We start from the raw sequence: 23,150 nt of genomic DNA, 5'->3' as shown, positions 1-23,150 counted from the left end.
AACCATTTGAGGTGTCACACTTGGGGCACTAGGCACTCAAGCTTCATGAAGACATTCTACATCAAAGAGGTATGTATTCTATCTTGTTATATTTATTATTTTGTATGCTAGATTAGGATAATACCTTGGATGTTCATAATTGTATATATAATAGAGAAAACATAGATCCAAGGTATTTAGGGTTGCATGTACACTTAGGAGTGTTAGAATGCTCATAACCCATCAGTGGTATCAGAGCCTAGGCTTGTTTTCTTGTTATACTTGCAAAAGTAGCTGAAAAATCGAGTTGGATGCATATATTCGATTGTTTTGGCTGGAATTGGACTAGGAACATTACCCTAAGATGTTTTTGGACTTATAAACTTGTTTTTGATGTGGTAATGTTCATGCTAATCCAATTTCTAAGATAATTGTCATAATTTCAAGATTTGTATTAGTTTGTATGTTCATGCTAATTTCTTGAAGATTGATGATTTGAATTATCTTGTTCTTATGAGGTTCTTAGATTAATAGAAAAGTTGTGTGAAATAGTTGTTTTCAATCCATTTTAATCTAAGAGTTGATTCCAAAGTGTGTTTTTGTAACTTGTCCTCAAGTTATATGAAAAGTCACATTTAAGAATCATAAAACTCATAAAAGTTGGCAAAGGTTACAAAATGAAGAGTCTAGTTCTAATTAAATGGTTTTATGACTCCATAACTTATCCTCAAGTTATGGAGGTTCAAGAGTCTCTTCATTAAATTAAAAAAAAAGTGTAACCTTAGTTAGTTCCATAAGTTACAATAAAAAAAAGTTATTTTTTTTTATTAATTAGTTTAAAGTCCTCCATAACTTGTCCTCAAGTTATGGAACTTGAAGAGTTTTTTTTTTTAATTAAAACTATTTTCAACTCATAAGTTATGGAATTAATTAGTTTTGAATAGTTTCAAAACTTGCCCTCAAGTTTTGGAATTTGAAAAGTTTTCACTTATGAATACTTTAATTCCAAGTTAGCCCTTAGAATTTTAAAAGTTAAAATTCAACCCTTATACTTTATAATATTATAAGTTAATAATATTTATATATATGTATAAGAGTAAAGGAAGTCTTACCGTTAGTAGGCCTCATTCACGAAGCCGGGTCTATAAGGGGGGTATAAGGTTACTGCCTATAAAATGGCAGTTTAATGGGTGTCCACTCTCACCCACCGCTTCCTTGACTGGTGGAGGGTCGTTAGCCGAACGGGTAGGACAAGGACTATAATTCTCCTTTCATTAAAAGTATTAATGATAAATACTAAGTAACTAAACTCTTATTAATACCCAATCTTAGTTACTTAGGAAAATGTGAATTTGGTGCTAACCCATGAAATTACACTTTGCACTTTGCTTAAGTCGTTAGTGGAGCGTGTGTGGTTAACCGGCACACTAACCTGGACTTAACAAGGTAGGCAAAGGGTAACTTAATATTTATCATAGTATCAGTGGAGCGTGTGTGGTTAACCGGCACATTGATTAAGGGGTAAATATTAAGGGTACCAAGTATATTTGCATGGTTATTCACACCTTGTTTTGTGATCCTCGGCATCGCAGTCACAAAACCTGAAGGGCACACTCGAGATTGAAACATGCCTTTGAACAGTTCAATGAATCTCAAAGATCTAGGACTTTCAAATCCAATTAAAACCTAATAAATTATTTCGTTTTTCATGGTGGAAATTGGTGAATCGTCATTCACCTACCTTCAAATATTTTATAGCTTGGATTACGGCATCCCTCTTCTAAGTTATAAAATAGTTTGTTGGGTCCTAGCCTTAATATTTCATATTGGGTGTCATATTAAGGACTTTAAATCAACTATCTTGAATATCTCCCAAAAAGATGTCTGGTCTAGACATTTATGATCTTCCCAAATCTCTTGAAACAAGCTTTCCTAAATGAAGATGATGTCCCATGGATATCATACTTCTTTCACCTCCTCCAATTATTCTCCCTAACCCACAAGTTCCTAAAAAGTTTAAGGTCACTCAAGCCCTATTGGCAAGGCAAGGTCTAGGTGTGATCACATCTTGGAGATGTAGTCACATATTGACAAGCCGGGAGAGTTGGGTGTCAAAGTCTTGAGAAAGTTGGTGGCTCAACTACTTTCTAAGTCATAGTGAGTTCTTTTGGGAATCCTATGAAACAGACTAAGACAAGACCCTTAATGATCTTATCTATTTGCTAAGATCAACTTCCTAAAACGCTATGGACATTAACAATGATGACATTGGATATCCATTAAAGCTCTCTCTTCCCAATGGAAAGGGATCGGCCATAGTCAACTCGATTGACCCAATGGTAAAGAGAGAGGCGAAGTCTGAGATAGTCCCATTATCAAGGGTCCATAGGTAACTATTGCCAAAGGAAGGGGCATTGGTTACGAAGCTGCCAAATTCACCTAAGGATGTTAAAGTCAATAAGTTTGGCTCTACTTCAGGTAAAGTCCATTGTCTAACTCTATTAAGTACATGCTGATTCTGATCGCGAAGATGGATTTCAATCGCATGGTTCGGTGATCAGAATTTTGGGCTATTACTTAAGAGTTATGATATTTATATTGCTTAGGAATAGATAACAACAAGTTTTTCATATGGATTGTAAGGATAAGTTTTTCCGCAAAGTTTTAAAATAAAAGAAAAAGGTTTTGATTTTATTTATTTTAAGTATCCTTACAATGGCATTTGTGAAAAGTTGTTGCTTATAAGATTCCATTGATAGCAATATTGGAAAAATGGATTTGATTCTTTCGATTGTGGTAGTGTCTAATATTACCAAATAAGGAAAGATTCTCATCACCCAAGGTTCAATTGGACCGAAACTTGGAATCATGCAAGTTGTATAGTATGATGAATGAGAACTTTCAGCTTGGAAAATTAAGACTAATTCCTTATGTGAATAAGGAAAGGACTAAGGGATCGAGTACACATTCTTGTGCACTGGTCAAGTCCACCACAAAAGATCAAGAAGACTATTCGTCATGATTTACTTAAGTTCAGTAAATATGGTTATACTTATAAGTTTAAGTATAAGTCTGTAGCATTGGAGAAGTTTCAATGTGAGACAGAACGAATAAGAAGAATCAAAGTATGGCAGAATGATAAAAGTTTCTCAAATCTGAAAAGATGGGAGAGTACTTTAGTATCATGTTTATGATCATCTTAATGATTAAGATACCATATCACAATTGGTCCTCTAAAGTCATCTTAGTGCATTCTTATGACTAAGAAGAGGAGTCATGAATTGTTGAAATGGTTAAATAAAAAAGATGAGTCATACTTCGTTCCAAAACAATTCTTAGAGTCATACTCCAAGATTGTAACTTGAGTGACATATCTTAAAGAGGGTTTGTTAACACTAGTCAAATGTAAGAGTAAAAGGTTATCTACTCTTGTACATTTGAAATTGGTAAGTTGTGATGTTTTGGATAAAACAGAGACCAACTTAGGCCAATTGTGTAAAGTGTTAGTCTTGATAAAGAATCCGCACTATCTCTTGAATATTTGACAAGGGAGTCTTATATGTCAAGAGGACAGTGGGAGTCTTAAAGCTCTTGAAAGTTTCAAGACTTAATCAAGAATAAAACCTAAAGTCCTTCACTAGCACACGACTTCAGGTTTATAACCTATCGTGTTGAAATTTTTGTGCCTATTCAAGTTGGCTTTGCATAGGAGTTCTGAGAGTTCTCAATTGGTTGCACAACTACTTGGAAGCAATAGCAGGCACCTGAGCTGCCAAATGGCAAGAATTTAAGATTGCACAAGTTTAATCAATATGAGTTTGGATTTGTCACTAACCTTGTCTTGTGATTATGGTTTTGACAAATTCACATGGATAAGAACACATACACTATTAAATCTAAGTGTCATAAGGTTTCTCTCCGATTCATGAAAATGATGGTGAGGAAACACTTTCACTAAGTAGATTTTAGCTAGATAGCAATTGTGATATTTGCATTCTCAAAGTCGTTAGTGGAGTGTGTGTGGTTTACCGGTACACTAACATGGACTTGTGAGAAGTGGCAAAGGTCTAAACAATTGAGACTATGATTACGGCATCCCTTTTCATAGTTCTAAAATTGTTTAGACACACATGTGAGCTATCTAAGAGAGGTGTATGATTTTGATAAAGTTTTAGCAAAACAATCTAGTATCAGAAATCTGAACTTTGGTAAGAAAGTCAGCTGATTTCTGAGTACATGTCAAAACTAGTGGGAGCATAAGTGTTATGCTAATAATCATCATGTTAGTGGGAGCATGATAATTATGACAAAGGTTGCAAGTTAGCAATGTTAATTATAGAAAACAAAAGTTTCAATTCGTGAGGTTGCAGGGGTTGAAAAAGTTGTTTTGCTATAATAAAGGGAGAGGAAATTATACTTCATTTCAATTCTAAAAGCTTAGATTGAGATTTTAATCGTATTTAATCAAGGATATATATATGAATTTCATGTTGGAATGGCTCAACATAAGGAAATTCTATATATGGGTCCATTATTTGCGTTCTAAAATTCGATTATGATTACGGCATCCCTTTTCATAATCTGAATTTTGAGAACTTGGCAAATTGAAATGGAAATATTATAGCAAAAGACTGGTTTAGTCTTTATGTGAGACATCATGAATCGTGTCCCATATGCTTCGGATATAGGATCGATTACATGTGCTATATTCATCCTTTCTAAAATTTTCCAAATGCCTGGGGCATTATGAAGGGAAAAGGTCTAGAATTGGATATGACTAAAATGATTAAGCAATTGTCGAGGACAATCTAAGGTTTACCAAAGATTGGTTGCTCAAGGACAGTTGGAAGTATAATGTTAATTCTGGAAGGACCATATTGACATAATCTGTAAGGAGGCAACTCTTGTTCAGAAGTGATAGTCAAAATGGAATACGGAAAATTATTCAATCTGTGTAAGATTAGGAAACTTAATGAAAGAAGGATGTTTCCAAGGAGCTGATCTCCTTTGGAATGCTCTGTAATGATTGTTGTCAAGTCTTTCTGACTTTGTGCATAATCATTAAGAGGATCAATGCATATAAGTTTAGAATCTAACAGATTTCAGTAAATGGCATGAATTTGGAATTCTTGCATTTGCAGTAAGGATTTGGGACTGTGAAAAGAGGATCATTGGAGTGATGTTCAATTGATCTATTTTACAAAGTAAAGATCATAGACAAACATAGTATGCATACTTGGTGTATGGCATGACTAGTGTTTAGAAAACATAGTGTACATGCTTGGAGCATGGGACAACTATTGTTTTAAATTCAAGTATAAAGTTGATAAAACCGAAACAATGAATAATGAGTAATCAGTATGGTGATAAATAAAAGTGGTTATTTATATTCATAGGGTTTGATACCATATTTGATTCATTTATTCTTGTGTTTCACTTTGCATGTTTTGACTTCCAGAATAACTAAGTCGCTCTTCCTGAATGATTAAGTTATTCAAACCATCCACAGTCGGTCATATGTTGGAAGTAGATATGAATCAAGACTGTCATGGGTTGGTTTGTAGAGGTCCAAGTTGGTGGACAAAGTGGTGCTACAACACTCATGAGTGCTCATAAGTTCTGAGTATTGGATTCAACCCGCGCTCATTTGAATCACTTCATGGATTTTATCACGAGTGATCATGAGACGATAATATCTTATATTCTTTAAACCTAGAGATATGAGTTGTTACTATGAGTTGGTTATACATTGATTGCACAAAAATGCATTGGTAAATCGATGTTATAAAACGTGCATTTGTGTATGATTCAACAAGTAGTAGAACAAGCCATATGAGTCGAAGTTTATCCATTCCTTTTACCTTCGGGATAAAAGCGATATCTGTGGGCCCCTCGATGATTTTAAGATGATACATGTGAGTGCTTGGCCAAGCCAGGACTGATTTGATTTGTTCAATCAGTTAGTCATCATGAATCGGAAATCGGGAAACAACAAATGGACAGAGAGAATGATTGATAATCCATGTCTCAGTCCATATGATATCTAGAATGGAGGAATATATGATCCCTTATCTAATGGACAAGTCATTGACAAAGGTCAGAGTTCATCGACAAGGTCAGAGTTCGATAGAAGCTTTTGAGAGCTATGATTGCTGATCGGTTCCTGAAGTCATACGCAATAATAGTTTTAGACTTATCCAAGTGGGAGACTGTTGGATTAATGTCTAAGTCCATAACTATAATTGGTAAGACTTGACCCGACCCGGCATGGTCCATTTGGGTTGCATGGCATCATGCATTTGGATAGACTATAATGAGAGAAATAACACTTAAGGTTGGTTAATATATTATAAGTTTTAATATATTAATAAGGTAATTTAATTAGTATTGATCAAGAACTAATTTGGAATTAATTAAGTGATCAAAAGGAGACTAATTAAATATATGGGTTGATTGTGTAAATCATTCATTCTTATATATGTGGGCTTATGATCCAAGATTCCTTATGTTGGACTAAGTCCATGGGGTGACCCATGGATACTCCATGGAGGTTAAAATCCATGGAGCATAAGGAATGGGTAAAGTTATGAGTTACATGGTGTAACCCTAATAGCCACCATATAAAAGAATCCCATGGCTCAAGAAATCGTGCACTAATGTGTGAGTGTGAGTGTGAGGGCTAGACGATTTCAAGGAGTGTTCAAGTTTCTCTCAAGTTATTCCAGGTGTATTTGGTGTTGTGTGAACCATTTGAGGTGTCACACTTGGGGCACTAGGCACTCAAGCTTCATGAAGACATTCTACATCAAAGAGGTATGTATTCTATCTTGTTATATTTATTATGTTGTATGCTAGATTAGGATAATACCTTGGATGTTCATAATTGTATGTATAATAGAGAAAACATAGATCCAAGGTATTTAGGGTTGCATGTACACTTAGGAGTGTTAGAATGCTCATAACCCATCAAAACCTTGGATCTATGTTTGTCTAAAATACATGTAAAATAATTTTCCAAGGTTCATAACCTATCTAGCATACATGGGGTACTTTTAAACATAAAAGATACTAGAAGAATTACATACCTTTGTTAGTGAGTTGATTCCTTGGGAGTTTGAGAGCCAAGCACCAATAATGTGAATGCCTCAAATGGAAATCACAAATCACCACAAACTTGGAAAACTTATGAGAGAGTATCCAATCACTCTAGAAATTCGGCCACTCTTATGCACACACACATAATGTCTTTTCAAGCACCATAAGCCTCTTTATATAGTGTAGATGATTAGGGTTATGAACCATGCAAACCCTAATAACCCATGTCTTTTCCTATTCCAAGGATCCATGGGTTAAAAGCTCCATGGATCATCCATGGACTCCCATTTAAGCTTAGCCCATTCCCTTATGAGTGTTAGCCCACACTATATAAGTACAATAGCCCATTATTTAATTAGTCACCTTATGATCACTAAATTAATTCATAATTAATTTAAGATCAATACTAATTAAATAATACAATTTCATATTAATATATTATAACTTATAATATATTAGTAGGCCGTAAATATACTCTTCTCATAATATTATCCATATAAATAGTTCGGGTGAAGTGCAACCCAAATGGACCATGCCAGGTCGGGTCAAGTATATACCAAATAAGTTATGGACTTAGACACCTTATCCAACAGTCTCCCACTTGGATAAGTTTGATAATTGTATTTGCCTATATAGCTTCAGGAACCAACCGACAATCGTAGCTCTCGAAAACTCTGTTGAACTATGAAGCGCCATTTTAGATAAGTGATCACATAATCCTCTGCTCTCATGATATCAGCCGGACAAATACATGGAACAATGTCTTACTTATTGTCCAGCAGTTTGTTTCCCGATTTCCGATTTGTTTGACAAAGAACTTAATCGAACACATCAATTTAGTTCTGCCCGGGCCCGGTACATAGGTCAAAACAAAATCATCGAGGGGCCCAGATATCGCTTCTATTTCTAGAAGGAACAGATAAACTTCGACTCATATGCTTGTTCTACTACTTATTGAATTGCACACAAAGGCACGTTTTATAACATCAAGTTACTGATGTGTTTACGTGCAATCAATGCACAACCAACTCATAGGTAACAACTCATATCTCTAGGTTTGAAGACTTATATGATATTACCGTCTCACGATCACTCGAGATAAATTCCATGAAGTGATACAAGTGAGCGTGGGTTTATTCCAATACTCATAACTTATGAGTACTCATGAATGTTGTAGCAACCATTGCTATGGCTAAACACTTTTAGTCATCTACAATCCCAATTCATGACAGTCTTGATTCATACCTACTTCCGACATATGACCGACTGTGGAGAGTTTGAATAAACTTATTATTCTGGAAGTCAAAACATGCAAAGCTGAAACAATAGTAAATAATTGACAATGATAGCAACACCTTACTCATGAATAAATATCAACTTTTATTCATCATCAAACGTCGATTACATTTTACAAGTTTCAGTAATAACTATCTAATCTGTAAAACTAATATCGTCCTTCAGCCCGATGCGTCTCGCATGCTGCAAATGCTTCACCCTCGTCAGTCCCTTCGTAAGGGGATCCGCAGGGCTCTCATCTGACGATACCCTCTTTGCCACGAGGAGTCCCTCTTCTATCTTGTGTCTTATGAAGTGATATTTTCTGTCAATGTGTCGGGATCTGCCATGATATCTTGGTTCCTTGGCTAAGGCAACCACACTATTGCTGTCACAGAAAATCTCCATAGGCTCCTTAATGGCTGGTACAACTCCAAGGTCTCCGATGAAGTTCCTCAGCCATATCGTCTCCTTTGCCGCTTCACTCGCTGCTATGTACTCAGATTCACAAGTCGAATCAGCTACAGTCTCCTGTTTAGAACTCTTCCAAGTGATTGCCCCTCCATTTAAGGTAAAGACCCAGCCCGACTGAGAGCGAAAGTTATCCCTATCAATTTGAAAGCTAGCATCACTATACCCTACTACTCTCAAGTCATCACTCCCACCAAGGGTAAGGATCTAATCCTTAGTCCTCCGCAGGTACTTGAGAATACTCTTTACCGCAGTCCAATGAGCCTTGCCAGGGTTCCCCTGATATCTGCTGACCATGCTCAAAGCGAAGGCCACATCAGGACGGGTACAAGTCATAGCATACATGATTGAGCCAACAGCGGAAGCATAAGGTAATCGACTCATCTCAGCTATCTCATCTTCTGTACTCGGGCTCTGAGCCTTGCTCAGTTTGGCATTTCTTTGGATCGGTAATTCTCCTTTCTTGGAATTCTGCATGTTGAACCTTTTCAACACCTTATCCAAGTAGATACTCTGACTAAGTCCAATTAGTCTTTTACTCCTTTCTCTTAATATCCTTATTCCTAGGATATAGGCAACTTCTCCAAGGTCCTTCATAGCAAAGCACTTCCCAAGCCAGGACTTAACCTCCTGCAATGTTGGGATGTCATTTCCTATGAGTAGTATGTCATCCACATACAGTACCAAAAAGCTAACTATACTCCCACTAGCTCTGACATACATGCAGGACTCATCTTCACTTCTTGAGAAACCAAACTCTTTGACCTTCTCATCGAAACAAAGATTCAAACTTTGAGATGCTTGTTTCAATCCATAAATGGATTTCTCAAGCTTGCACACTCTATTGGGGTACTCTGCACTGACAAAACCTTCTGGCTGATTCATGTAAACATCCTCATCAAACTTTCCGTTAAGGAAAGCGGTTTTGACATCCATTTGCCATATTTCATAATCATGAAATGCAGCAATGGCTAGCATAACCCTAATAGACTTAATCTTTGCTACTGGTGAAAAGGTTTCATCATAATCAGTGCCCTGAGTCTGAGTAAAACCCTTCGCGACCAGTCGAGCCTTATAAGTGTGCACTTTCCCATCCATGTCGGTCTTCTTCTTGAAGATCCATTTGCACCCGACTGTCTTACGGCCTGGTACATTGTCAACCAAGTTCCAAACTTGATTGTCATACATGGACTGTATCTCGCTGTCCATAGCCTCCTTCCATTTAGCAGACTTTGGGCCTGCCATGGCTTCCTTAACACTGTTAGGTTCATCCAGATTTACCAGTGTACTGTCACTGATAAATGTATCACCTTCCGTAGTAATATGAAATCCATAATAAAACTCAGGTGTGTTCCTAACCCTTGTAGAACGCCTCGGAAGTATAGACTCGTCAGCTGGATCAACAGGAATTTCCTCCTCAGCTTGATTGCTAGTGTCTGAGGTTCCTTCACCAATTGAGTCTTGAATTTCTTCAAGGTCAATTTGCCTCCCACTGTCTCCTTGGTTTATAAATTCTCTCTCTCGAAAGACCCCTCTCCTTGCCACAAAGACCACATTTTCACTGGGTTTGTAGAAGAGGTAACCAAAGGATTTTTGTGGGTAGCCGATGAAAATACACCTTTCACTTCGAGGTTCGAGCTTGTCATGAGTCTCGCGCCTCACGAAAGCCTCGCAACCCCAAATCTTGATATGGTCCAAATTGGGAACTTTCCCAATCCACATTTCATGAGGTGTTTTGGCAACCTTCTTTGTAGGGACTAGATTAAGGATGTGGGCGGCAGTCTCTAAGGCATATCCCCAAAAAGAGATTGGTAGCGAAGCTCGACTCATCATAGAGCGAACCATGTCCAACAAAGTTCGATTACGCCTCTCAGCTACACCATTCAGCTGTGGTGTCCTGGGAGGTGTCAATTGTGAGACAATCCCACACTCCTTAAGATAGTCGAGGAACTCAGTACTAAGATACTCACCACCTCGATCGGATCGAAGCATCTTAATGTTCCTGCCCAATTGATTTTCTACTTCCTGTTTAAACTCTTTAAACCTTTCAAAAGTTTCTGACTTATGTTTGATTAAGTAGACATAACCATATCTACTAAAATCATCAATAAAAGTCACATAATAGCGATTAGCATCCCTTGTGGCGGTTTTGAATGGTCCATATACATCAGTATGTATAAGGTCCAACAAACCCTCACCCCTTGCACAAGTACCAGTGAAGGGTGATTTTGTCATTTTTCCAAGTAGACAAGACTCACAACTATCATCCGACTTGAGGTCGAACGACTCCAAGACTCCATCCTTTTGGAGCTGGCCTATGCGTTTCTTGCTTACATGTCCAAGACGATAGTGCCACAAAGATGCTTTATCCAAGCTAGTAGAAGAATCAATACATAATACATTATTTCCTAAATTATCTACAACCGATATAGCTTCATACACACCATCACAAGGTAATGCTTTAAAACAAAGAACATTATTAAAGAAAGCATTAATACTACCAATTTCATTATTAAAAGAAAAGGTAAAACCTTGTTTGTACAAAGCATGAAAGGAAATAATATTCCTCGCCATTTCAGACGAGTACACACATTTATTCAAATCTAACTTTAACCCACTATCTAGCAACAAAGTATAAACTCCAATCTTGGCAACAGGTGCAACCTTCTTGTTCCCCATGATTAAGTTTATCTTTCCGTGCTCCACATCCTCACTTCTTCTTAGGCCCTACAAGTCACAACAGATGTGAATACCACAACCTGTGTCAAGAACCCAAGAATGAGAATATGGTGAGTTATTAGACAATATAGTGTAAATACCTGCATGGGATGGTTTCACTTTCCCATCCTTGACATCCTGCAAGTACTTTGGGCAGTTTCGCTTCCAGTGCCCCTTATTTTGACAGTAGAAGCATTCAGCATCCTTAGGGATGGCAGAAGGAGTGATAGAACCACCTTTGGTTCCAGATGAGGAGCCTTCAAGGGACTTTCCCTTGGTACCCTTCGAAGGGTGCTTCCTCTTCTTCCCTTTGCCTTGCCCGATAGCCAAAACAGGGGTAGTAGTAGGAGTAGGAGTAGTAACCGACTTACTCTTAAGACCACTTTCGGCAGTCTTCAGAAGTCCTTGAAGCTTATTGAGTGTGACTTCCTCCTTGTTCATGTGGTATGTCATACGAAATTGATCATAACACGAGGGCAAGGAGTGAAAAATGATATCAATTGCCAACTCCTCAGGGAAGTTCACATTCAGTTTCATTAGACGGTCCACATACCTTTGCATTTTCTGCATGTGGCTCGTGATTTGTTCGCTATCCTTCATACGGGTAGTGATCATGGAGGAGATTATTTCATACCGCTCTTGACAAGCACTCTGATGGTACCTTTCCATCAGATCCTGATGCATCTCAAAAGGGTAATAGTCCTCATAGGACTTTTGGAGTTCAGCTGTCATGGTGGCCATCATGATGCATGCCACCTTGGTGGCATCTCTTTCATGTGCCTGATACTCAGCGACCTCCTCAGGAGTAGCAGTGGACTCATCAAGCTCCTTTAGCTCCTTATCGAGGACATATTCCTTGTCCTCGTAACGAGTAACCATCCTGATGTTCCGGATCCAATCCATGAAGTTGGAACCATCAAAGATGACCCTCCCACAAAGGTTCATGAGGGAATAGGAGCCAGTAGGGTTAGAGCCCGAAGCATTGTTGTTGGAAGACATTTAAAAAAGAAGAAAACAAGTTTAGATTAGATATATCGAATCCTTAATAATACACCCAAATGTAATATTAAGGCTAGGATCCAACACAATATATTATAACTTAGAAGAGGGATGCCGTAATCTAAGATATAACATATTTGAAGGTAGGTGAATGACGATTCACCAATTTCCACCATGAAAACGAAATGAATTATTAGGTTTAATTGGTTTTGAAATTCCTAGATTCTTTTGAGATTCATTGAACTTTTCAATGGCATGTTTCAATCTCGATTGTGCCCTTCAAGTTTTGTGACTGGGATGCCGAGGATCACAAAACAAGGTGTGAATAACCATGCAAATTCACTTGGTACCCTTAATATTATCACCTATTCAATGTGCCGGTTAACCACACATACTCCACCAATCTATGATAAACATTAAGTCACCCTTCGTGATCCTTACTAGTCCAAGTTAGTGTGCCGGTTAACCACACACGCTCCACCAACGACTTGGTAAGGTACAAAGTGTGAATTTCATGGGTTAGCACCATATTCACATTTTCCTAAAGTAACTAAGATTGGGAATTTATTAAAGGTTTAGTTACTTTATAATATTCATCATACTTTTAATGAGAATTTAAAGTCATTGTCCTACCCGTTCGGCTAACGACCCTCCACCGATCAAGGAAGCGGTGGGTGAGAATGGACACCCATTAAGTTGCCATTTTATAGGCAACAACCTTATACCCCCCTTATAGACCGGCTTCATGAATGAGGCCTACTAACGGTAAAACGACTTAATCTTATACATATATATAATAATTAACCATTAATGTTATAAATAGTATAAGGGTTGAATTTTAACTTTTAAAACTCTAAGAGTTTGGAATTAAAGTATATTAAAGTGTGTGTAACTTTACAAATTCCAAAACTTGAGGACAAGTTTTGAAACTATTCAAAACTTTTCATTTCATAACTTATGAATTAAAGGTTCATAAAATGAAGACTCTTCATTTTCATGTAACTTATGTGTTTTAAGTGTGCATAAATGAAAGTGACCTTTGGAAATCCATAACTTGAGGACAAATTATGGACTCCATTAAAACACATAAATGATCAAGAATTATCAATAAACAATTTAGCAAATAATTCCTATGATCTAACAATAATTCATAAGAACATGAACATCATATCAAAAATTCCAAGAACATATGAACACATATTATCATGCAATTTTGATATAAGCCATTGTAAATGGATTAGCATAAACATTACACCATCTAAAACAGGTTTTATTACACCAAAACAGTTTAGGGTAATGTTTCTGGTCCATTTCCAGCAGCAAAACTCGAAAATCTGCATTCTGAGGCTCCTACTCGTCGAGTGCACGAACCTACTCGACGAGTAGGATGAATTTACTCATGGACTCGGCGAGTCCCCCCATGGACTCGGCGAGTTCATGCTGCAGAATGCAGAAAACTTGAGTTTTTCAACAAGTTTGCATCAAGTATCAAACAAACAAGCCTAGGCTCTGATACCACTGTTGGGTTTTGAGCAAACTAACACTCCTAAGGTGTTCATGCAACCCTAGAAACCTTGGATCTATGTTTGGCTAAAATACATGCAAAATAATTTTCCAAGGTTCATAACCTATCTAGCATACATGGGGTACTTTTAAACATAAAAGATACTAGAAGAATTACATACCTTTGTTAGTGAGTTGATTCCTTGGGAGTTTGAGAGCCAAGCACCAATAATGTGAATGCCTCAAATGGAAATCACAAATCACCATAAACTTGGAAAACTTATGAGAGAGTATCCAATCACTCTAGAAATTCGGCCACTCTTATGCACACACACATAGTGTCTTTTCAAGCACCATAAGCCTCTTTATATAGTGTAGATTATTAGGGTTATGAACCATGCAAACCCTAATAACCCATGTCTTTTCCTATTCCAAGGATCCATGGGTTAAAAGCTCCATGGATCATCCATGGACTCCCATTTAAGCTTAGCCCATTCCCTAATGAGTGTTAGCCCACACTATATAAGTACAATAGCCCATTATTTAATTAGTCACCTTATGATCACTAAATTAATTCATAATTAATTTAAGATCAATACTAATTAAATAATACAATTTCATATTAATATATTATAACTTATAATATATTAGTAGGCCGTAAATATACTCTTCTCATAATGTTATCCATATAAATAGTTCGGGTGAAGTGCAACCCAAATGGACCATGCCGGGTCGGGTCAAGTATATACCAAATAAGTTATGGACTTAGGCACCTAATCCAACACCTACTATACACAAACATAATGGGTCGGCATTGTGACCGTAGACCCATGCACACAGTGAGGAGACTCACCTCGCACTGCTGAACCCTGTTGATACTCCTCTGGCTGCTGACTAGCAATTCCCGAACTGCTGACCCTTCGGCTTACCGAGCTATCAATACCAAAATATCACTTAGTCCAATTCAATAACCCTTCATAGGGTGGAATGACCATTCTACCCCTAGGCCAACTTGGTCCATAACTAAGGCCCAAACCATAAAGAAAAAGGCCCAACACTAGGGAAGCTTCCCAAGCCCACTAGTGGCCGACTAATGGCCCAACTTGCTAAATTGGGCACAAACCCTCTAATGGGCCTTACCCTAAGCCCAAAACATAACAAGCCTATGACTGATGAGTACGCTGGGCGTACTCCTATGTACGTTGGGCGTACCCCCTGCCACGTCACTACCTCCTGGCCGCAAACAATGGCCGTAAACACGGGATCGTAAACCTTGACTGTGTTGGATATAGTGTCTAAATCCATAACTATAATTGGTATGTACTTGACCCGACCCGGCATGGTCCATTTGGGTTGCATGGCATTGCAATACTTGGATAGACCATAATGAGAGAAAGGACACTCAAGGTTTATTAATAGTATTATAAGTACTAATATATTAATAATAGTTTTTATTTAGTATTGATCAAAGAATTAATCTTGAATTAATTAAGTGATCAAAGAGAGACTAATTAAATATATGGGGTTGATTTTGTAAATAATCTATTCTTGTATAGTGGGCTAATGATCCATGGTTTGTATGGATTGGGTTAAAACCCATAAGGTGCTCCATGGATAGTCCATGGAGGTTACAAACCATGGATCACTGAATATGGAAAGCCATGACAATTAGGGTTTACATGGTGTAACCTTACTTGTGTCACAACTATATAAATACCCCTTATGCAAGCAAAATTGGCACTACTACAAGCAAGTAAGAGGGCTAGCCGATTTTTGAGTATAGTGTAATTCTCTCAAGGTTATTCCAAGAATTGTGGTGTTGTGTGAAGCATTTGAGGCATCACATTTGGGGTGCTAGGCTCACAAAGTCATCAAGGAATCCAAGCTTCTAAAAGGTATGTTATTCTACTTGAATTTTATATTACAAGTTCCCCATGACATGCGAGATAGGAAGTAAACCTTGAAAAATCAAATTTGCATGTATTTAGAGCAAATATAGATCCACGGTTTCTAGGGTTGCATGTACACCATAGGAGTGTTAGAATGCTCAAAATCCATCAGTGGTATCAGAGCCTAGGCTTGTTTGCTTGATACTTGATGCTACATGTTTTTTCAAAAGTTCAAATTCTACATTTTTTGCATCTGACTGCTCAGCACGACGTGGCAGTCTTTACCACGACGTGGTGACACCCCTGTATGCAGAATTTTGGGTTTTGCTTGGTATTGGATGAGGATCATTACCCTAAACTGTATTTTGAAACTTAAAACTTGTTTTTGATGTGGTAATGATTATGCTAATCCATTTACAATGGCAAATATCAAAATTCCATGTTTTATATGTGTTAATATGATTCTTGAAATTTTGATATGAATGTTCATATTCTTATGAGTTTTAGAAGATCATAGAAATTGTGTGTAACTTGCTTGTTAATATGATTCTTGATCTTAATGCCTAATGATGGAGTCCATAACTTGTCCTCAAGTTATGGATAACCAAAAGTCTCTTCTTTAAAAGTGTCATTAAAGAATAAGAGGTTACTTAAAATGAAGAGTCTTCATTTTAATGGACCATTAAACTCATAAGTTATGAAATGAAAAGTCTTGAATAGTTTCAATACTTGCCCTCAAGTTTTGGAATTTGTAAAGTCTTACACCCTAATACTTTAATTTCCAAATTGAACCTTAGAGTTTTAAAAGTTTAAAATTCAACCCTTATACTATTATTATATTAAAAGTTTAAATATATAGATATGTATAAGAATAATTTAGTCTTACCGTTAGTAGGCCTCATTCACGAAGCCGGTCTATAAGGGGGGTATAAGGTTGTTGCCTATAAAATGGCAGCTTAATGAGTGTCCACTCTCACCCACCGCTTCCTTGATTGGTGGAGGGTCGTTAGCCGAACGGGTAGGACAAGGACTTTAAATCTTCATTAAAAGTATAATGAAATTATAAAGTAACTACACTTTAATAATTCCCAATCTTAGTTACTTTAGGAAAATGTGAAATAGGTGCTAACCCATGAAATTACACTTTGTACCTTACCAAGTCGAAAGTGGAGCGCGTGTGGTTAACCGGCACACTAACAAGGACTAGTAAGAGTGACAAAGGGTAACTTAATTTTATCATAGATCGGTGGAGCGCATGTGGTTAACCGGCACATCGATTAGGTGATAAAAGTTAAGGGTACTAAGTCAATTTTCATGGTTATTCACACCTTGTTTGTGATCCTCGACATCCCAGTCACAAACTTGAGAAGGCACAATCGAGATTCAAACATGCCATTGAAAGTTCAATGTATCTCAAAAGATCTAGGAATTTCAAATCCAATAAAACTTAATAATCTATTTCGTTTTCGTGGTGGAAATTGGTAAAATGTCATTTACCTACCTTCAAATATTTTATAGCTTGGATTACGACATCCCTCTTCCAACTATAAATAGTTTGTTGGGTCCTAGCCTTAATACTTCATTTGGGTGACTTATTAAGGACTCTTTATCTAATAAAACTTGTCTTTCTTTCTTTTCAGATGTCTTCCAACACTGTTACTGGCTCAAACCCTACAGGCTCCTTTTCCCTAATGAACTTGTGTGGGAAAATCATTTTTGATGGTTCAAATTTCAATGAATGGATTAGGAACATCGGAATGATTACTCGCTATGAGGGCAAAGAGTATGTCCTTGATAAGGAGCTAAAGGTTATCGATGAGTCAACTTCTACTCCTGAGGAGATTGCTGAGTACACTACCCATGAGAAAGATGCCACTAAGGTGTCTTGCATCATGTTGGCCACAATGACAGCAGAACTCCAGAAATCCTATGAAGATTTCTACCCTTTTGAGATGCACCAGGATCTGATGGATAGGTACCATCAGAGTGCTCGTCAGGAGAGGTATGAAATCATTTCCTCCATGATAACAACTAGGATGAAAGAAAGAGAATCCCTCACCGGTCACTTGCAGAAAATGCAAAGGTTCGTGGACCAGTTATTGAAGCTTAATGTGGACTTTCCTGAGTACATGGCGATTGACATCATTCTCCATTCCTTACCTCCAAGTTATGATCAATTTCGTATGACTTATCATATGAACAAGGAGGAAGTCACACTAAGTAAACTTCAAGGAATTTTAAGGACCGCTGAAAGTGGCCTTAAATCAGCTGTTACTCCTACTCCTACTACTGCCCCTATCTTGGCAATTGGGCAGGGAAAGGGGAAGAAGAGAAATACCCATTCGAAGGGTACCAAGGGAAAGTATCTTGATGGATCCTCTTCAAGTGGAACCAAGAAAGGTTCCATTCCTCCTTCTTCAAACCCACAGGAAGCACAATGCTTCTACTGCCAGGAAAAGGGACACTGGAAGCGAAGCTGCCCCAAATACTTGCAGGATGTAAAGGATGGGAAAGTTAAACCCACCCATGCAGGTATTTACACTATATTGTCTAATAACTCATTGAAAACTAACTCTTGGGTGCTTGATACAGGTTGTGGTATTCACATTTGTACTGATTTGCAGGGCCTAAGAAGAAGTGAGAAAGTGGAGCACGGGAAGATAAACTTAATCATGGGGAATAGGAAAGCATCACATGTTACCAAGATAGGAGTTCATTCTTTATTGCTTAATAATGGGCTAATGTTAGATTTGAATAAATGTTGTTACTCGTCTGAAATGGCGAGAAATATTATTTCCTTTCATGGCTTGTACAAACAAGGGTTTGCTTTTTCATTTGATAATGATAATGGTGCTATTAATGTTTATTACAATGATGTATTTTACTTTAAAGCATTACCTTGTGATGGTGTATATGAAGCTGTGAATGTTATAGATAATCTAGGAAATAATGTGTTGTGTATTGATTCTTCAAAGAGCTTAGACAAAGCATCCTTGTGGCATTGTCATCTTGGACATGTCAACAAGAAGCGCATAGGCCAACTCTAAAAGGCTGGAGTTTTGGAATCATTTGACCTAAAGTCGGATGATAGTTGTGAGTCTTGTTTACTTGGAAAAATGAAAAGTCACCCTTCACTGGTACTTGTGAGAGGGGTGAGAGTTTGTTGGACCTCATACACACTGATGTGTGTGGACCCTTCAAAATCGCCACAAGAGATGGTAATCGGTATTATGTGACTTTTACTGATGATTATAGTAGATATGGATATATCTATTTAATCAAGCATAAGTCAGAGACCTTTGAGAAATTCAAAGAGTTTAAGCAGGAAGTTGAGAATCAACTGGGCAGGAACATCAAGATGCTCCGATCCGATCGGGGAGGAGAGTATCTTAGTATCAAGTTCCTTGACTATCGTAAGGAATGTGAGATTGTCTCACAATTGACGCCTCCTAGGACACCACAGTTGAATGGTGTAGCTGAGAGGCACAATCAAACCTTATTAGACATGGTTCATTCCATGATGAGTCGAGCTTCGTTACCAATCTCATTCTGGGGGTATGCCTTAGAGACTGCCGCCCATATCCTGAATCTAGTCCCTACTAAAAAGGTTGCCAAAACACCTCATGAGATGTGGACTGGGAAAGTTCCCAATTTGGACCACATCAAGATTTTGGGTTGCGAGGCTTTCGTGAGGCGCAAGTCTCACGACAAGCTCGAACCTTGAAGCGAGAGATGTATTTTCATCGGCTACCCACAAAAATCCTTTGGTTACCTCTTCTACATGCCCAGTGAGAATGTGGTCTTTGTGGCAAGGTGAGGAGTCTTTCGTGAGAGAGAATTTATAAGCCAAGGAGACAGTGGGAGGCAAATTGACCTTGAATAGTTTCAAGAGTCAAGCGGTGAAGGAATCTCAAACACTAGTGACCAACCTGAGGAGGAAACTCCTGTTGATCCGATAGATGAGCCCATACCTCTGAGGCGTTCCACGAGAGTTAGGAATTCACCTGAGCATTACTATGGTTTCCATATTACTGCAGTAGGTGATACACTTATCAGTGATAATACACTGGTAGGTCTGGATGAACCTAACAGCTACACGGAAGCCATGGCAGGCCCTGAGGGTGCTAAATGGAAAGAGGCTATGGACAGCGAGATACAGTCCATGTATGACAATCAAGTTTGGAACTTGGTTGACAATGTACCAGGTCGTAAGACAGTCGGGTGCAAATGGATCTTCAAGAAGAAGACCGACATGGATGGTAATGTACACACTTATAAGGCGCGACTGGTTGCAAAGGGATATTCTCAAACTCCAAAAGTTGATTATGATGAGACCTTTTCACCAGTAGCAAAGATTAAGTCTATTAGGGTTATGTTAGCCATTGTTACATTTCATGACTATGAAATATGGCAAATGGATGTCAAAACCGCTTTCCTTAATGCAAAGTTGGCTGAGGATGTGTACATGAATCATCCATAGGGTTTTGTCAGTACAGAGAACCCTAATAAGGTGTGCAAGCTTGAGAAATCCATCTATGGGTTGAAACAAGCACCTCGCAGATGGAATCTTTGCTTCGATGAGAAAGTCAAAGAGTTTGGCTTTTCGAGGAGTGAGGATGAGTCCTGTGTATATGTTAGGGCTAGTGGGAGTATAGTTAGCATCTTGGTGTTGTATGTGGATGACATACTACTCATAGGAAATGACATCCCAACCTTGCAGGAGATTAAGTCCTGGCTTGGGAAGTGTTTTGCTATGAAGGACCTTGGGGAAGCTGCCTATATCCTAGGGATAAGGATATTGAGAGACAGGAGTAAGAGACTAATTGGACTTAGTCAGAGTACTTACTTGGATAAGGTACTGAAGAGGTTTAGTATGCAGGATTCCAAGAAAGGGGAGTTACCAATCTAGAGTAACGCCAAACTGAGTAAGACTCAGAGTCCGAGTACAGAGGCTGAGATAGCTGAGATGAGTCATGTACCATATGCTTCCGTTGTGGGCTCAATCATGTGTGCTATGTGTTGAGTATTATTGTGTTGCGTCATGGGCTTATTTTGTATATCCGGATTGGGCCTGTCCATCCGTGATTATCTTGTAGGGTTTGATTGTAAATAGTGCATGCATGTATGCATTAGATACGTTCTTGATTATCATTATTATTGTTTTGTAACCCTAAACACCTCTACAGTCGAAGTTCTTAATCGAGCTCTTCTGAGGTATTAAAGTTTAATCATACGACATCTTTGAAGCCATTCTTGTGTTCATAATTACGTCTTTAATTGTTTACCTGCATAGAATCTATCGATCCTACTAGAACATTGTTCTAACAATTGGTATCAGAGCAGGAGACTGTGTGATCAATATACATTCCTTCTGTATTAAGAATTCTTTAGGGTTTCTGCTTTTATCGAATATATAGAAGTCGTCTTCTTCCTGTCGACGGTAACTCTAGTGTTTGGTAAAACCCTACTCTTAAGTTCACAGGTCAGATTCTAGCGGTTCAAAGAAAAGGCTCACCATGTCTCACGAAGATTCTCAAACAAATCCCATCAACATCTCTAACAGCATCGGATCCACTACAAGTATTCCCATTCTTTACACTCAAGACTATGAAGTATGGGCACATCACTTTGAAGATTACGTGGTTGGATCTGAAGATAATGGCTATCTCATCTGGGAAGCAATCACGCTTGGGCCGTTTGTTCACTCTGGAACGAACACGACTGTTAAGACTCAAAAAGAATATAATAAGCTGGTGGCGGACGAACATAAGATGTCACAGGATAAGAAGGACAAGTTGCTTTGTAATGTGAAGGCCATGAGAATGATCAGATTCGCCTTGCAATCTGACACTTTTCGGTTAGTTGGTTCATACACAACGGCTAAAGAAATCTGGGATAGGTTGAAGGAACTTTACTCAACCGATGAAGATCTAGAACACTCTATTCAAACCTTGCTGCTCTCAGAATTTGGAGTTTTCGAACAGAAACCAGAAGAAAAACTGATACAAACCTTCGTTCGCTTCAATCATCTCCTAAGCAAGATGCTCAAGCATGGTATAGAGAGAAAGTTGATCGAACAAAAGGTAACCTTCATGAATGGTTTGAGACCAGAATGGATGGAAGTGGTTTCAATAGTGAAAGCTCATGAACAATTTTAATCTTACTCACTAGCGAAACTTGTGGGAATACTTAAGTCTCATGAAAGTGTGGTAACTAAGGAGGCGAAGGTAGTTTCGGGTGTGGGATCGTTGGCCCTTGTTTCAAAAGGAAAAAGTGTGGCAGAAGAAGAGGAGGACTCAGATTTGTCTGAGTGTGACCTTACAAGCGAAGAATATGCTATGATGGTCACCAATCCAAAGAAGTTTGCTCGAAGGAAATTTCCTGTCAATAAGAACCGAAACTGGCAGGGAAGTTACAGTTCTGAGAAGGTGAGATGAAGCGAAGAATACTTCTCCAAAGGATGATGACAAGAAGGAGAGCAAGCTTACAGGAGACTCTGGATTCGACTGCAATTACTGTCACGACAAGAATCACTTTGCCAAAGATTGCATGCTGAGGAAGATGACTGAGAAAAGAGATGGTGAAGATGATGAGGCGTACTACATGCGGAAGTTGGAGGAGATCAAGAAAAAGAAGGCAACTAACAGTTCAATGAATGCCTTGATTGTGCAGGAAAATGCAGATGATGATGAATTCGGTGGCGTTGAAGTATGGTCAACCGATTCTGAGGATGAAGAGGTAAGAAAGCCCACTCATGGAAGAGCTTACGTGGTGAAGGATGCAGGTTCGGCTGGAAGATGTTTGATGGTCACAGCTGGTAGATCAACCGAAATTGCAGGTACAGAGCCGAACCTAGCTGAGGACAAGTGCTTTGCAGCAAAGCCCGTTAGCGAGAAGATCAACGACTGTGATCGGCTTATCCAAAAGGTACAATCCATCCTTGAATCACTTAAAGTTCCAGTAACAAACTATGACGAAGAATTAAATGAATTAAAATTTAAATTTTCTAACTTAAGTGGTAGTCTCATGCAAACTCGCTTAGCGAACTGTAACCTAACTGACCAACTCAGCAGGGTGTCTTCAAAGAGTGAGGAGAGAAGGATGTTGATTGAGCTGAAAGAGAAGGAGTTAAATAGGGCTAGGGATGAAAGTATTTATTTGCAACGAGACAATTTAAAAATTTTGAAACAAAGGAATGTTTTTTGTTTAATTGCTAAGCGC

The sequence above is a fragment of the Lactuca virosa genome, chromosome 9 (genome assembly GCF_052849685.1).
Source record: "Lactuca virosa cultivar CGN04683 chromosome 9, Lactuca_virosa_CGN04683_v6, whole genome shotgun sequence".
NCBI lineage: Eukaryota > Viridiplantae > Streptophyta > Magnoliopsida > Asterales > Asteraceae > Lactuca > Lactuca virosa.
Note: the sequence above shows the minus strand (reverse complement) of the source record.